Here is a 20,145-nt window from a genome sequence, read left to right as displayed (position 1 = left end):
TCGAGTCAAAAGACTGCATTTCGTAAAACTGAGCCCTTAACCACATATTTAATATTAATTATAATTAGTCATATTAATATGCTAATTACTCGACTAATTACACGAATCTTAAGGTTATAACCAAAGATTGTCATTCAACACACGTACAAGGATCTATGCTGAAATTTTCAGGAAAATCTATTTTTTCAAAAAAATCAAGAAAAATCCTAGGCTATAGCCTTGGGTAATATTTTGCTCAGATTTTCAAGTTCTTCAGATTTTAATGAAACTCAGGGTATATGTGGTATTCTATATGGTGATTAAGGATATCGAGTCAAAAGACTGCATTTCGTAAAATTGAGCGCTTAACCACATATTTAATATTAATTATAATTAATTATATTAATATGCTAATTACTCGACTAATTACACGAATCTTAAGGTTATAACCAAAGATTGTCATTCAACACACGTACAAGGATCTATGCTGAAATTTTCAGGAAAATCTATTTTTTCAAAAAAATCAAGAAAAATCCTAGGTCAATATTTTGCTCAGATTTTCAAGTTCTTCAGATTTTAATGAAACTCAGGATATATGTGGTATTCTATATGGTGATTAAGGATATCGAGTCAAAAGACTGCATTTCGTAAAACTGAGCGCTTAACCACATATTTAATATTAATTATAATTAATCATATTAATATGCTAATTACTCGACTAATGACACGAATCTTAAGGTTATAACCAAAGATTGTCATTCAACACACGTACAAGGATCTATGCTGAAATTTTCAGGAAAATCTATTTTTTCAAAAAATCAAGAAAAATCTAGGCTATAGCCTTGGGTAATATTTTGCTCAGATTTTCAAGTTCTTCAGATTTTAATGAAACTCAGGGTATATGTGGTATTCTATATGGTGATTAAGGATATCGAGTCAAAAGACTGCATTTCGTAAAATTGAGGGCTTAACCTCATATTTAATATTATCTATAACTAATTATATCAATATGCTAATTACTCGACTAATTACACGAATCTTAAGGTTATAACCAAAGATTGTGATTCAACACACGTACAAGGGTCTAATGTGAAATTTTCAGGAAAATCTATTTTTTCAAAAAAATCAAAATCCTAGGCTATAGCCTTGGGTAATATTTTGCTCAGATTTTCAAGTTCTTCAGATTTTAATGAAACTCAGGGTATATGTGGTATTCTATATGGTGATTAAGGATATCGAGTCAGAAGACTGCATTTCGTAAAACTGAGCGCTTAACCACATATTTAATATTAATTATAATTAATTATATTAATATGCTACTTACTCGACTAATTACACGAATCTTAAGGTTATAACCAAAGATTGTCATTCAACACACGTACAAGGATCTATGCTGAAATTTTCAGGAAAATCTATTTTTTCAAAAAAATCAAGAAAAATCCTAGGCTATAGCCTAGGGTAATATTTTGCTCAGATTTTCAAGTTCTTCAGATTTTAATGAAACTCAGGGTATATGTGGTATTCTATATGGTGATTAAGGATATCGAGTCAAAAGACTGCATTTAGTAAGATTGAGCGCTTAACCACATATTTAAAATAAATTATAATTAATTATATTATATGCTAATTACTCGACTAATTACACGAATCTTAAGGTTATAACCAAAGATTGTCATTCAACACACGTACAAGGATCTATGCTGAAATTTTCAGGAAAATCTATTTTTTCAAAAAAATCAAAAAAAATCATAGGCTATAGCCTAGGGTAATATTTTGCTCAGATTTTCAAGTTCTTCAGATTTTAATGAAACTCAGGGTATATGTGGTATTCTATATGGTGATCAAGGATATCGAGTCAAAAGACTGCATTTCGTAAAATTGAGCACTTAACCACATATTTAATATTAATTATAATTAATTATACTATTATGCTAATTACTCGACTAATTACACGAATCTTAAGGTTATAACCAAAGATTGTCATTCAACATACGTACAAAGATCTATGCTGAAATTTTCAGGAAAATCTATTTTTTCAAAAAAATCAAGAAAAATCTTAGAATAATATTTTGCTCAGATTTTCACGTTCTTCAGATTTTAATGAAACTCAGGGTATATGTGGTATTCTATATGGTGATTAAGGATATCGAGTCAAAAGACTGCATTTCGTAAAACTGAGCCCTTAACCACATATTTAATATTAATTATAATTAGTCATATTAATATGCTAATTACTCGACTAATTACACGAATCTTAAGGTTATAACCAAAGATTGTCATTCAACACATGTACAAGGATCTATGCTGAAATTTTCAGGAAAATCTATTTTTTCAAAAAAATCAAGAAAAATCCTAGGCTATAGCCTAGGGTAATATTTTCCTCAGATTTTCAAGTTCTTCAGATTTTAATGAAACTCAGGGTATATGTGGTATTCTATATGGTGATTAAGGATATCGAGTCGAAGACTGCATTTCGTAAAATTGAGCGCTTAACCACATATTTAATATTAATTATAATTAATTATATTAATATGCTAATTACTCGACTAATTACACGAATCTTAAGGTTATAACCAAAGATTGTCATTCAACACACGTACAAGGATCTATGCTGAAATTTTCAGGAAAATCTATTTTTTCAAAAAAATCAAGAAAAATCCTAGGCTATAGCCTAGGTAATATTTTGCTCAGATTTTCAAGTTCTTCAGATTTTAATGAAACTCAGGGTATATGTGGTATTCTATATGGTGATTAAGGATATCGAGTCAAAAGACTGCATTTAGTAAGATTGAGCGCTTAACCACATATTTAAAATAAATTATAATTAATTATATTAATATGCTAATTACTCGACTAATTACACGAATCTTAAGGTTATAACCAAAGATTGTCATTCAACACACGTACAAGGATCTATGCTGAAATTTTTAGGGAAATCTATTTTTTCAAAAAAATAAAAAAAAATCCTAGGCTATAGCCTAGGGTAATATTTTGCTCAGATTTTCAAGTTCTTCAGATTTTAATGAAACTTAGGGTATATGTGGTATTTTATATGGTGATTAAGGATATCGAGTCAAAAGACGGCATTTCGTAAAATTGAGCGCTTAACCACATATTTAATATTAATTATAATTAATCATACTTATATGCTAATTACTCGACTAATTACACGAATCTTAAGGTTATAACCAAAGATTGTCATTCAACACACGTACAAGGATCTATGGTGAAATTTTCAGGAAAATCTATTTTTTCAAAAAAATCAAGAAAAATCCTAGGCTATAGCCTAGGGTAATATTTTGCTCAGATTTTCAAGTTCTTCAGATTTTAATGAAACTCAGGGTATATGTGGTATTCTATATGGTGATTAAGGATATCGAGTCAAAAGACTGCATTTCGTAAAATTGAGCGCTTAACCACATATTTAATATAATTATAATTAATTATATTAATATGCTAATTACTCGACTAATTACACGAATCTTAAGGTTATAACCAAAGATTGTCATTCAACACACGTACAAGGATCTATGCTGAAATTTTCAGGAAAATCTATTTTTTCAAAAAAATCAAGAAAAATCCTAGGCTATAGCCTTTTGCTCAGATTTTCAAGTTCTTCAGATTTTAATGAAACTCAGGGTATATGTGGTATTCTATATGGTGATTAAGGATATCGAGTCAAAAGACTGCATTTCGTAAAATTGAGCGCTTAACCACATATTTAATATAATTATAATTAATTATATTAATATGCTAATTACTCGACTAATTACACGAATCTTAAGGTTATAACCAAAGATTGTCATTCAACAAACGTACAAGGATCTATGGTGAAATTTTCAGGAAAATCTATTTTTTCAAAAAAATCAAGAAAAATCCTAGGCTATAGCCTAGGGTAATATTTTGCTCAGATTTTCAAGTTCTTCAGATTTTAATGAAACTCAGGGTATATGTGGTATTCTATATGGTGATTAAGGATATCGAGTCAGAAGACTGCATTTCGTAAAATTGAGCGCTTAACCACATATTTAATATTAATTATAATTAATTATATTAATATGCTAATTACTCGACTAATGACACGAATCTTAAGGTTATAACCAAAGATTGTCATTCAACACACGTACAAGGATCTATGCTGAAATTTTCAGGAAAATCTATTTTTTCAAAAAAATCAAGAAAAATCCTAGGCTATAGCCTAGGGTAATATTTTGCTCAGATTTTCAAGTTCTTCAGATTTTAATGAAACTCAGGGTATATGTGGTATTCTATATGGTGATTAAGGATATCGAGTCAGAAGACTGCATTTCGTAAAATTGAGCGCTTAACCACATATTTAATATTAATTATAATTAATTATATTAATATGCTAATTACTCGACTAATTACACGAATCTTAAGGTTATAACCAAAGATTGTCATTCAACACACGTACAAGGATCTATGCTGAAATTTTCAGGAAAATCTATTTTTTCAAAAAATCAAGAAAAATCCTAGGCTATAGCCTAGGGTAATATTTTGCTCAGATTTTCAAGTTCTTCAGATTTTAATGAAACTCAGGGTATATGTGGTATTCTATATGGTGATTAAGGATATCGAGTCAAAAGACTGCATTTCGTAAAATTGAGCGCTTAACCACATATTTAATATTAATTATAATTAATTATATTAATATGCTAATTACTCGACTAATTACACGAATCTTAAGGTTATAACCAAAGATTGTCATTCAACACACGTACAAGGATCTATGCTGAAATTTTCAGGAAAATCTATTTTTTCAAAAAAATCAAGAAAAATCCTAGGCTATAGCCTTGGGTTGCTCAGATTTTCAAGTTCTTCAGATTTTAATGAAACTCAGGGTATATGTGGTATTCTATATGGTGATTAAGGATATCGAGTCAGAAGACTGCATTTCGTAAAATTGAGCGCTTAAACACATATTTAATATTAATTATAATTAATTATATTAATATGCTACTTACTCGACTAATTACACGAATCTTAAGGTTATAACCAAAGATTGTCATTCAACACACGTACAAGGATCTATGCTGAAATTTTCAGGAAAATCTATTTTTTCAAAAAAATCAAGAAAAATCCTAGGCTATAGCCTAGGGTAATATTTTGCTCAGATTTTCAAGTTCTTCAGATTTTAATGAAACTCAGGGTATATGTGGTATTCTATATGGTGATTAAGGATATCGAGTCAAAAGACTGCATTTCGTAAAATTGAGCGCTTAACCACATATTTAATATTAATTATAATTAATTATATTAATATGCTAATTACTCGACTAATTACACGAATCTTAAGGTTATAACCAAAGATTGTCATTCAACACACGTACAAGGATCTATGCTGAAATTTTCAGGAAAATCTATTTTTTCAAAAAAATCAAGAAAAATCCTAGGCTATAGCCTAGGTAATATTTTGCTCAGATTTTCAAGTTCTTCAGATTTTAATGAAACTCAGGGTATATGTGGTATTCTATATGGTGATTAAGGATATCGAGTCAAAAGACTGCATTTAGTAAGATTGAGCGCTTAACCACATATTTAAAATAAATTATAATTAATTATATTAATATGCTAATTACTCGACTAATTACACGAATCTTAAGGTTATAACCAAAGATTGTCATTCAACACACGTACAAGGATCTATGCTGAAATTTTCAGGAAAATCTATTTTTTCAAAAAAATCAAAAAAAATCCTAGGCTATAGCCTAGGGTAATATTTTGCTCAGATTTTCAAGTTCTTCAGATTTTAATGAAACTCAGGGTATATGTGGTATTCTATATGGTGATTAAGGATATCGAGTCAAAAGACTGCATTTCGTAAAATTGAGCGCTTAACCACATATTTAATATTAATTATAATTAATTATACTTATATGCTAATTACTCGACTAATTACACGAATCTTAAGGTTATAACCAAAGATTGTCATTCAACACACGTACAAGGATCTATGCTGAAATTTTCAGGAAAATCTATTTTTTCAAAAAAATCAAGAAAAATCCTAGAATACTATTTTGCTCAGATTTTCACGTTCTTCAGATTTTAATGAAACTCAGGATATATGTGGTATTCTATATGGTGATTAAGGATATCGAGTCAAAAGACTGCATTTCGTAAAACTGAGCGCTTAACCACATATTTAATATTAATTATAATTAATCACATTAATATGCTAATTACTCGACTAATGACACGAATCTTAAGGTTATAACCAAAGATTGTCATTCAACACACGTACAAGGATCTATGCTGAAATTTTCAGGAAAATCTATTTTTTCAAAAAATCAAGAAAAATCCTAGGCTATAGCCTTGGGTAATATTTTGCTCAGATTTTCAAGTTTTTCAGATTTTAATGAAACTCAGGGTATATGTGGTATTCTATATGGTGATTAAGGATATCGAGTCAAAAGACTGCATTTCGTAAAATTGAGGGCTTAACCACATATTTAATATTATCTATAATTAATTACATAAATATGCTAATTACTCGACTAATTACACGAATCTTAAGGTTATAACCAAAGATTGTGATTCAACACACGTACAAGGGTCTAAGGTGAAATTATCAGGAAAATCTATTTTTTCAAAAAAATCAAGAAAAATCCTAGGCTATAGCCTTGGGTTATATTTTGCTCAGATTTTCAAGTTCTTCAGATTTTAATGAAACTCAGGGTATATGTGGTATTCTATATGGTGATTAAGGATATCGAGTCAAAAGACTGCATTTCGTAAAATTGAGCGCTTAACCACATATTTAATATTAATTATAATTAATTATATTAATATGCTAATTACTCGACTAATTACACGAATCTTAAGGTTATAACCAAAGATTGTCATTCAACACACGTACAAGGATCTATGCTGAAATTTTCAGGAAAATCTATTTTTTCAAAAAATCAAGAAAAATCCTAGGCTATAGCCTAGGGTAATATTTTGCTCAGATTTTCAAGTTCTTCAGATTTTAATGAAACTCAGGGTATATGTGGTATTCTATATGGTGATTAAGGATATCGAGTCAAAAGACTGCATTTCGTAAAATTGAGCGCTTAACCACATATTTAATATTAATTATAATTAATTATATTAATATGCTAATTACTCGACTAATTACACGAATCTTAAGGTTATAACCAAAGATTGTCATTCAACACACGTACAAGGATCTATGCTGAAATTTTCAGGAAAATCTATTTTTTCAAAAAAATCAAGAAAAATCCTAGGCTATAGCCTTGGGTAATATTTTGCTCAGATTTTCAAGTTCTTCAGATTTTAATGAAACTCAGGGTATATGTGGTATTCTATATGGTGATTAAGGATATCGAGTCAAAAGACTGCATTTCGTAAAATTGAGCGCTTAACCACATATTTAATATTAATTATAATTAATTATATTAATATGCTAATTACTCGACTAATTACACGAATCTTAAGGTTATAACCAAAGATTGTCATTCAACACACGTACAAGGATCTATGCTGAAATTTTCAGGAAAATCTATTTTTTCAAAAAAATCAAGAAAAATCCTAGGCTATAGCCTAGGGTAATATTTTGCTCAGATTTTCAAGTTCTTCAGATTTTAATGAAACTCAGGGTATATGTGGTATTCTATATGGTGATTAAGGATATCGAGTCAAAAGACTGCATTTCGTAAAATTGAGCGCTTAACCACATATTTAATATAAATTATAATTAATTATATTAATATGCTAATTACTCGACTAATTACACGAATCTTAAGGTTATAACCAAAGATTGTCATTCAACACACGTACAAGGATCTATGCTGAAATTTTCAGGAAAATCTATTTTTTCAAAAAAATCAAGAAAAATCCTAGGCTATAGCCTAGGGTAATATTTTGCTCAGATTTTCAAGTTCTTCAGATTTTAATGAAACTCAGGGTATATGTGGTATTCTATATGGTGATTAAGGATATCGAGTCAAAAGACTGCATTTAGTAAAATTGAGCGCTTAACCACATATTTAAAATAAATTATAATTAATTATATTAATATGCTAATTACTCGACTAATTACACGAATCTTAAGGTTATAACCAAAGATTGTCATTCAACACACGTACAAGGATCTATGCTGAAATTTTCAGGAAAATCTATTTTTTCAAAAAAATCAAGAAAAATCCTAGGCTATAGCCTAGGGTAATATTTTGCTCAGATTTTCAAGTTCTTCAGATTTTAATGAAACTCAGGGTATATGTGGTATTCTATATGGTGATTAAGGATATCGAGTCAAAAGACTGCATTTCGTAAAATTGAGCGCTTAACCACATATTTAATATTAATTATAATTAATTATATTAATATGCTAATTACTCGACTAATTACACGAATCTTAAGGTTATAACCAAAGATTGTCATTCAACACACGTACAAGGATCTATGCTGAAATTTTCAGGAAAATCTATTTTTTCAAAAAAATCAAGAAAAATCCTAGGCTATAGCCTAGGGTAATATTTTGCTCAGATTTTCAAGTTCTTCAGATTTTAATGAAACTCAGGGTATATGTGGTATTCTATATGGTGATTAAGGATATCGAGTCAAAAGACTGCATTTCGTAAAATTGAGCGCTTAACCACATATTTAATATTAATTATAATTAATTATATTAATATGCTAATTACTCGACTAATTACACGAATCTTAAGGTTATAACCAAAGATTGTCATTCAACACACGTACAAGGATCTATGCTGAAATTTTCAGGAAAATCTATTTTTTCAAAAAAATCAAGAAAAATCCTAGGCTATAGCCTAGGGTAATATTTTGCTCAGATTTTCAAGTTCTTCAGATTTTAATGAAACTCAGGGTATATGTGGTATTCTATATGGTGATTAAGGATATCGAGTCAAAAGACTGCATTTCGTAAAATTGAGCGCTTAACCACATATTTAATATTAATTATAATTAATTATATTAATATGCTAATTACTCGACTAATTACACGAATCTTAAGGTTATAACCAAAGATTGTCATTCAACACACGTACAAGGATCTATGCTGAAATTTTCAGGAAAATCTATTTTTTCAAAAAAATCAAGAAAAATCCTAGGCTATAGCCTTGGGTAATATTTTGCTCAGATTTTCAAGTTCTTCAGATTTTAATGAAACTCAGGGTATATGTGGTATTCTATATGGTGATTAAGGATATCGAGTCAAAAGACTGCATTTCGTAAAATTGAGCGCTTAACCACATATTTAATATTAATTATAATTAATTATATTAATATGCTAATTACTCGACTAATTACACGAATCTTAAGGTTATAACCAAAGATTGTCATTCAACACACGTACAAGGATCTATGCTGAAATTTTCAGGAAAATCTATTTTTTCAAAAAAATCAAGAAAAATCCTAGGCTATAGCCTTGGGTAATATTTTGCTCAGATTTTCAAGTTCTTCAGATTTTAATGAAACTCAGGGTATATGTGGTATTCTATATGGTGATTAAGGATATCGAGTCAAAAGACTGCATTTCGTAAAATTGAGCGCTTAACCACATATTTAATATTAATTATAATTAATTATATTAATATGCTAATTACTCGACTAATTACACGAATCTTAAGGTTATAACCAAAGATTGTCATTCAACACACGTACAAGGATCTATGCTGAAATTTTCAGGAAAATCTATTTTTTCAAAAAAATCAAGAAAAATCCTAGGCTATAGCCTTGGTAATATTTTGCTCAGATTTTCAAGTTCTTCAGATTTTAATGAAACTCAGGGTATATGTGGTATTCTATATGGTGATTAAGGATATCGAGTCAAAAGACTGCATTTCGTAAAATTGAGCGCTTAACCACATATTTAATATTAATTATAATTAATTATATTAATATGCTAATTACTCGACTAATTACACGAATCTTAAGGTTATAACCAAAGATTGTCATTCAACACACGTACAAGGATCTATGCTGAAATTTTCAGGAAAATCTATTTTTTCAAAAAAATCAAGAAAAATCCTAGGCTATAGCCTAGGGTAATATTTTGCTCAGATTTTCAAGTTCTTCAGATTTTAATGAAACTCAGGGTATATGTGGTATTCTATATGGTGATTAAGGATATCGAGTCAAAAGACTGCATTTAGTAAAATTGAGCGCTTAACCACATATTTAATATTAATTATAATTAATTATATTAATATGCTAATTACTCGACTAATTACACGAATCTTAAGGTTATAACCAAAGATTGTCATTCAACACACGTACAAGGATCTATGCTGAAATTTTCAGGAAAATCTATTTTTTCAAAAAAATCAAGAAAAATCCTAGGCTATAGCCTAGGGTAATATTTTGCTCAGATTTTCAAGTTCTTCAGATTTTAATGAAACTCAGGGTATATGTGGTATTCTATATGGTGATTAAGGATATCGAGTCAAAAGACTGCATTTAGTAAAATTGAGCGCTTAACCACATATTTAATATTAATTATAATTAATTATATTAATATGCTAATTACTCGACTAATTACACGAATCTTAAGGTTATAACCAAAGATTGTCATTCAACACACGTACAAGGATCTATGCTGAAATTTTCAGGAAAATCTATTTTTTCAAAAAAATCAAGAAAAATCCTAGGCTATAGCCTAGGGTAATATTTTGCTCAGATTTTCAAGTTCTTCAGATTTTAATGAAACTCAGGGTATATGTGGTATTCTATATGGTGATTAAGGATATCGAGTCAAAAGACTGCATTTCGTAAAATTGAGCGCTTAACCACATATTTAATATTAATTATAATTAATTATATTAATATGCTAATTACTCGACTAATTACACGAATCTTAAGGTTATAACCAAAGATTGTCATTCAACACACGTACAAGGATCTATGCTGAAATTTTCAGGAAAATCTATTTTTTCAAAAAAATCAAGAAAAATCCTAGGCTATAGCCTAGGGTAATATTTTGCTCAGATTTTCAAGTTCTTCAGATTTTAATGAAACTCAGGGTATATGTGGTATTCTATATGGTGATTAAGGATATCGAGTCAAAAGACTGCATTTCGTAAAATTGAGCGCTTAACCACATATTTAATATTAATTATAATTAATTATATTAATATGCTAATTACTCGACTAATTACACGAATCTTAAGGTTATAACCAAAGATTGTCATTCAACACACGTACAAGGATCTATGCTGAAATTTTCAGGAAAATCTATTTTTTCAAAAAAATCAAGAAAAATCCTAGGCTATAGCCTAGGGTAATATTTTGCTCAGATTTTCAAGTTCTTCAGATTTTAATGAAACTCAGGGTATATGTGGTATTCTATATGGTGATTAAGGATATCGAGTCAAAAGACTGCATTTCGTAAAATTGAGCGCTTAACCACATATTTAATATTAATTATAATTAATTATATTAATATGCTAATTACTCGACTAATTACACGAATCTTAAGGTTATAACCAAAGATTGTCATTCAACACACGTACAAGGATCTATGCTGAAATTTTCAGGAAAATCTATTTTTTCAAAAAAATCAAGAAAAATCCTAGGCTATAGCCTAGGGTAATATTTTGCTCAGATTTTCAAGTTCTTCAGATTTTAATGAAACTCAGGGTATATGTGGTATTCTATATGGTGATTAAGGATATCGAGTCAAAAGACTGCATTTCGTAAAATTGAGCGCTTAACCACATATTTAATATTAATTATAATTAATTATATTAATATGCTAATTACTCGACTAATTACACGAATCTTAAGGTTATAACCAAAGATTGTCATTCAACACACGTACAAGGATCTATGCTGAAATTTTCAGGAAAATCTATTTTTTCAAAAAAATCAAGAAAAATCCTAGGCTATAGCCTAGGGTAATATTTTGCTCAGATTTTCAAGTTCTTCAGATTTTAATGAAACTCAGGGTATATGTGGTATTCTATATGGTGATTAAGGATATCGAGTCAAAAGACTGCATTTCGTAAAATTGAGCGCTTAACCACATATTTAATATTAATTATAATTAATTATATTAATATGCTAATTACTCGACTAATTACACGAATCTTAAGGTTATAACCAAAGATTGTCATTCAACACACGTACAAGGATCTATGCTGAAATTTTCAGGAAAATCTATTTTTTCAAAAAAATCAAGAAAAATCCTAGGCTATAGCCTAGGGTAATATTTTGCTCAGATTTTCAAGTTCTTCAGATTTTAATGAAACTCAGGGTATATGTGGTATTCTATATGGTGATTAAGGATATCGAGTCAAAAGACTGCATTTCGTAAAATTGAGCGCTTAACCACATATTTAATATTAATTATAATTAATTATATTAATATGCTAATTACTCGACTAATTACACGAATCTTAAGGTTATAACCAAAGATTGTCATTCAACACACGTACAAGGATCTATGCTGAAATTTTCAGGAAAATCTATTTTTTCAAAAAAATCAAGAAAAATCCTAGGGTAATATTTTGCTCAGATTTTCAAGTTCTTCAGATTTTAATGAAACTCAGGGTATATGTGGTATTCTATATGGTGATTAAGGATATCGAGTCAAAAGACTGCATTTCGTAAAATTGAGCGCTTAACCACATATTTAATATTAATTATAATTAATTATATTAATATGCTAATTACTCGACTAATTACACGAATCTTAAGGTTATAACCAAAGATTGTCATTCAACACACGTACAAGGATCTATGCTGAAATTTTCAGGAAAATCTATTTTTTCAAAAAAATCAAGAAAAATCCTAGGCTATAGCCTTGGGTAATATTTTGCTCAGATTTTCAAGTTCTTCAGATTTTAATGAAACTCAGGGTATATGTGGTATTCTATATGGTGATTAAGGATATCGAGTCAAAAGACTGCATTTCGTAAAATTGAGGGCTTAACCACATATTTAATATTATCTCTAGCTAATTATATCAATATGCTAATTACTCGACTAATTACACGAATCTTAAGGTTATAACCAAAGATTGTGATTCAACACACGTACAAGGGTCTAAGGTGAAATTTTCAGGAAAATCTATTTTTTCAAAAAAATCAAGAAAAATCCTAGGCTATAGCCTAGGGTAATATTTTGCTCAGATTTTCAAGTTCTTCAGATTTTAATGAAACTCAGGGTATATGTGGTATTCTATATGGTGATTAAGGATATCGAGTCAAAAGACTGCATTTAGTAAAATTGAGCGCTTAACCACATATTTAAAATAAATTATAATTAATTATATTAATATGCTAATTACTCGACTAATTACACGAATCTTAAGGTTATAACCAAAGATTGTCATTCAACACACGTACAAGGATCTATGCTGAAATTTTCAGGAAAATCTATTTTTTCAAAAAATCAAGAAAAATCCTAGGCTATAGCCTTGGGTAATATTTTGCTCAGATTTTCAAGTTCTTCAGATTTTAATGAAACTCATGGTATATGTGGTATTCTATATGGTGATTAAGGATATCGAGTCAAAAGACTGCATTTAGTAAAATTGAGGGCTTAACCACATATTCAATATTATCTCTAGCTAATTATATCAATATGCTAATTACTCGACTAATTACACGAATCTTAAGGTTATAACCAAAGATTGTGATTCAACACACGTACAAGGGTCTAAGGTGAAATTTTCAGGAAAATCTATTTTTTCAAAAAAATCAAGAAAAATCCTAGGCTATAGCCTTGGGTAATATTTTGCTCAGATTTTCAAGTTCTTCAGATTTTAATGAAACTCAGGGTATATGTGGTATTCTATATGGTGATTAAGGATATCGAGTCAAAAGACTGCATTTAGTAAAATTGAGCGCTTAACCACATATTTAAAATAAATTATAATTAATTATATTAATATGCTAATTACTCGACTAATTACACGAATCTTAAGGTTATAACCAAAGATTGTCATTCAACACACGTACAAGGATCTATGCTGAAATTTTCAGGAAAATCTATTTTTTCAAAAAAATCAAGAAAAATCCTAGGCTATAGCCTAGGGTAATATTTTGCTCAGATTTTCAAGTTCTTCAGATTTTAATGAAACTCAGGGTATATGTGGTATTCTATATGGTGATTAAGGATATCGAGTCAAAAGACTGCATTTCGTAAAATTGAGCGCTTAACCACATATTTAATATTAATTATAATTAATTATATTAATATGCTAATTACTCGACTAATTACACGAATCTTAAGGTTATAACCAAAGATTGTCATTCAACACACGTACAAGGATCTATGCTGAAATTTTCAGGAAAATCTATTTTTTCAAAAAAATCAAGAAAAATCCTAGGCTATAGCCTAGGGTAATATTTTGCTCAGATTTTCAAGTTCTTCAGATTTTAATGAAACTCAGGGTATATGTGGTATTCTATATGGTGATTAAGGATATCGAGTCAAAAGACTGCATTTCGTAAAATTGAGCGCTTAACCACATATTTAATATTAATTATAATTAATTATATTAATATGCTAATTACTCGACTAATTACACGAATCTTAAGGTTATAACCAAAGATTGTCATTCAACACACGTACAAGGATCTATGCTGAAATTTTCAGGAAAATCTATTTTTTCAAAAAAATCAAGAAAAATCCTAGGGTAATATTTTGCTCAGATTTTCAAGTTCTTCAGATTTTAATGAAACTCAGGGTATATGTGGTATTCTATATGGTGATTAAGGATATCGAGTCAAAGACTGCATTTCGTAAAATTGAGCGCTTAACCACATATTTAATATTAATCTATAACTAATTATATCAATATGCTAATTACTCGACTAATTACACGAATCTTAAGGTTATAACCAAAGATTGTCATTCAACACACGTACAAGGATCTATGCTGAAATTTTCAGGAAAATCTATTTTTTCAAAAAAAATCAAGAAAAATCTAGGCTATAGCCTAGGTAATATTTTGCTCAGATTTTCAAGTTCTTCAGATTTTAATGAAACTCAGGTATATGTGGTATTCTATATGGTGATTAAGGATATCGAGTCAAAAGACTGCATTTCGTAAAATTGAGCGCTTAACCACATATTTAATATTAATTATAATTAATTATATTATATGCTAATTACTCGACTAATTACACGAATCTTAAGGTTATAACCAAAGATTGTCATTCAACACACGTACAAGGATCTATGCTGAAATTTAGAAATCTATTTTTTCAAAATCAGAAAAACCTAAATTTGCTCATTTTAAGTCTTCAATTTAATGAATCAGGGATATGTGGTTTTATTGTGATAGGATAGAGCAAGATGATTGTAAATAGGTTACATTTTAAATTTATATTATATAATAATTCTGCTATCACGAATTTAAGTACCAAAGTGTCATCAACACGAAGGCAGCTGAATTTTCAGGAACTTTTTAAAAATCAAAAACCTAGGTAATATTTTCTCAATTTCAAGTTTTCAATTATGAAACGGTATATTGTATTCTAATGGGTTAGTACAGTCAAAGACTGCATTCGTAAATTAGTTAACAATTATTATTAATTAATTTAATATGCTAATCTCGACTATTACACGAATCTTAGGTTATAACCAAAGATTGTCATTCAACACACGTACAAGGTTAGGTTTGAATCTTTTTTAAAAATCAAAATTAATTGAGATTTCAGTTCATTTAAAATCAGATATGTGTTTCTATGGTATTAGAACGAGTAAAGCTGCTTGTAAATAGCTAACCACAATAATATTAATAATTTAATTATATAAATAAATCAGGTAACAAGAGTATCAACCTCAGATAGCTGATTCAGAAATCTTTCAAAAATAAAAATCTGGTAATATATTCTCGATTTTCAAGTTCATTTTAATGACTCAGTAGTGGTTCAAGGATAGAATCGATCAAGACTCATTGAATAGGTAACCAATATTTAATATAATATAAATATATACTCAATACATCTTAGTTAACCAGGTATCAACACTAAGTCTAGTGAATTTTAGAATTATTTTCAAAAACAAAAAAATCCAGTATATTGTCAATTCATTCTAGATTTTAGAACTCAGGAATGGTATTCATGTGATAGGTATCGAGTCAAATATTTCGTAAATGACTACCATATATATTAATTAATTATATATATACTGAATCCGAATTAGTAAACAAGATTGTCTTCACCAGTCAATTATCGAAATATATAATGTATCTGACAATCACGATCTTAGTTAACAAGATATTCACCTACAAGGACAGGAATTTAGAAATCTTTTCAAAATCAAAAAACCTAGATATTTGTCAATTAATTAGTTTAGAATCAGATATGTGGATTTTGTGTTAAGATATCGGTCAAGAGATTTCGAATGAGTACCAATAATTATATATATATAGCATATGAATACGAATTAGTAACAAGATGTATAACGTAAGTCTAGGAATTAGAATTTTCAAAAAAAAAATGAGATTAGTCTTCATTTAAAATGTAGGTTTATATGTGATAGATCGGTCAAGACCATCGTAATGCCTACCACTTTTAATATAATATTATTATATCTATACGATATCCGATTAAGTTATAACAAGATGTATAACGTAAGACTAGTGAATTAGAAATTTTTCAAAATCAGAAATCCTGGAATATTTTCTCATTTTCAAGTTCTTTATAACGATTTGTTTTTGTGTAAGGATAGAGTCAAGCTGCATTTAATGGTTACCATTATAATTAATATATTTAATTACATATTACGATTATTACAGTGTATCACCACGCAAGGGTGAATTTGGTATTATATGTGTTAAGAATCAGAAAACTGCATTTCGTAAATTGAGCTTAACCATATTTAAATTTATAAATATTATATTTATCTAATTATCGATAATACGAATCTTAGTAAACAAAGATGCATTCACAATTAAGACTATTAAATTTTAAAATCTATTTTCAAAAAATCATAAAATACTAGGCTAAGCATAGGTTTAATTATTTTGTTCAGATTTTCAATTCTTCAGATTTTAATGAAACTAGGTATATGTGGTATTCTATGGTGATTAAGGATATCGAGTCAAAGATGCATTTGTAAAATTAGCCTTAACACTATTAATATAATAAATTAATTATATAATATGTAATTATCGACTAATACACGAATCTTAAGTTATAACAAATTGTCATTCAAAATCAAGATCTTGCTGAAATTTTCAAAAATCTATTTTTTTAAAAATCAAGAAATCTGCTATAGTGTAATATTTTGCTCAGATTTTCAAGTCTCAGTTTAATAAACTTAGTATATTGTATTATATGGTGATTAAGGATATCGAGTCAAAGACGATTCGTAAAATGAGCTTAACCACATTAATATATTAATAATTTAAATTAATTGCAATTATCGATAATTCACGATCTTAGGTTATACAAAGATTGTCTCAACAACGTACAGATTTATGAAATTTCAGGAAAATTATTTTTTAAAAAAATCAAAAAATCGCATATTGGGTAATATTTTCTAATTTTAATTTTTTCAGATTTTATGAAACTCGGGTATTAGTTATTTATAGGTGATTAAGATATCGATCAAAGACTGCATTTCGTAAAATTGAGGCTAACTATATTTATATTAATTATAACTTGTGGTAATATTTTGCTCAGATTTTCAAGTTCTTCAGATTTTAATGAAACTCAGGGTATATGTGGTATTCTATATGGTGATTAAGGATATCGAGTCAAAAGACTGCATTTCGTAAAATTGAGCGCTTAACCACATATTTAATATTAATTATAATTATATTAATATGCTAATTACTCGACTAATTACACGAATCTTAAGGTTATAACCAAAGATTGTCATTCAACACACGTACAAGGATCTATGCTGAAATTTTCAGGAAAATCTATTTTTTCAAAAAAATCAAGAAAAATCCTAGGCTATAGCCTAGGGTAATATTTTGCTCAGATTTTCAAGTTCTTCAGATTTTAATGAAACTCAGGGTATATGTGGTATTCTATATGGTGATTAAGGATATCGAGTCAAAAGACTGCATTTCGTAAAATTGAGCGCTTAACCACATATTTAATATTAATTATAATTAATTATATTAATATGCTAATTACTCGACTAATTACACGAATCTTAAGGTTATAACCAAAGATTGTCATTCAACACACGTACAAGGATCTATGGCTGAAATTTTCAGGAAAATCTATTTTTTCAAAAAAATCAAGAATAGCCTAGGGTAATATTTTGCTCAGATTTTCATGTTCTTCAGATTTTAATGAAACTCAGGGTATATGTGGTATTCTATATGGTGATTAAGGATATCGAGTCAAAAGACTGCATTTCGTAAAATTGAGCGCTTAACCACATATTTAATATTAATTATAATTAATCATATTAATATGCTAATTACTCGACTAATTACACGAATCTTAAGGTTATAACCAAAGATTGTCATTCAACACACGTACAAGGATCTATGCTGAAATTTTCAGGAAAATCTATTTTTTCAAAAAATTAAGAAAAATTCTAGGAATATAGCCTTGGGTAATATTTTGCTCAGATTTTCAAGTTCTTCAGATTTTAATGAAACTCAGGGTATATGTGGTATTCTATATGGTGATTAAGGATATCGAGTCAAAAGACTGCATTTCGTAAAATTGAGCGCTTAACCACATATTTAATATTAATTATAATTAATTATATTAATATGCTAATTACTCGACTAATTACACGAATCTTAAGGTTATAACCAAAGATTGTCATTCAACACACGTACAAGGATCTATGCTGAAATTTTCAGGAAAATCTATTTTTTCAAAAAAATCAAGAAAAATCCTAGCCTAGGGTAATATTTTGCTCAGATTTTCAAGTTCTTCAGATTTTAATGAAACTCAGGGTATATGTGGTATTCTATATGGTGATTAAGGATATCGAGTCAAAAGACTGCATTTCGTAAAACTGAGCGCTTAACCACATATTTAATATTAATTATAATTAATTATATTAATATGCTAATTACTCGACTAATTACACGAATCTTAAGGTTATAACCAAAGATTGTCATTCAACACACGTACAAGGATCTATGCTGAAATTTTCAGGAAAATCTATTTTTTCAAAAAAATCAAGAAAAATCCTAGGGTAATATTTTGCTCAGATTTTCAAGTTCTTCAGATTTTAATGAAACTCAGGGTATATGTGGTATTCTATATGGTGATTAAGGATATCGAGTCAAAAGACTGCATTTCGTAAAACTGAGCGCTTAACCACATATTAATATTAATTATAATTAATTATATTAATATGCTAATTACTCGACTAATTACACGAATCTTAAGGTTATAACCAAAGATTGTCATTCAACACACGTACAAGGATCTATACTGAAATTTTCAGGAAAATCTATTTTTTCAGAAAAATCAAGAAAAATCCTTGGCCAGGGGTAATATTTTGCTCAGATTTTCAAGTTCTTCAGATTTTATTGAAATTCAGGGTATATGTGGTATTCTATATGGTGATTAAGGATATCGAGTCAAAACAATGCATTTCGTAAAATTGAGCGCTTAACCACATATTTAATATTAATTATAATTGATTATATCAATATGCTAATTACTCGACAAATTACACGAATCTTAAGGTTATAACCAAAGATTGTCATTCAACACACGTACAACGATCTATGCTGAAATTTTCAGGAAAATCTATTTTTTCAAAAAAATCAAGAAAAATCCTAGGGTAATATTTTGCTAAGATTTTCAGGTTCTTCATATTTTAATGAAACTCATGGTATATGTGGTATTGTATATGATGATTAAGGGTATCGAGTCAAAAGACTGCATTTCGTAAAATTGAGCGCTTAACCACATATTTAATATTAATTATAATTATTATATTAATATGCTAATTACTCGACTAATTACACGAATCTTAAGGTTATAACCAAAGATTGTCATTCAACACACGTACAAGGATCTATGCTGAAATTTTCAGGAAAATCTATTTTTTCAAAAAAATCAAGAAAAATCCTAGGTAATATTTTGCTCAGATTTTCAAGTTCTTCAGATTTTAATGAAACTCAGGGTATATGTGGTATTCTATATGGTGATTAAGGATATCGAGTCAAAAGACTGCATTTCGTAAAACTGAGCGCTTAACCACATATTTAATATTAATTATAATTAATCATATTAA

The sequence above is a fragment of the Panulirus ornatus genome, chromosome 2, assembly GCF_036320965.1.
Source record: "Panulirus ornatus isolate Po-2019 chromosome 2, ASM3632096v1, whole genome shotgun sequence".
Taxonomy (NCBI): Eukaryota; Metazoa; Arthropoda; class Malacostraca; order Decapoda; family Palinuridae; genus Panulirus; species Panulirus ornatus.
This window is presented reverse-complemented; position numbering follows the sequence as displayed.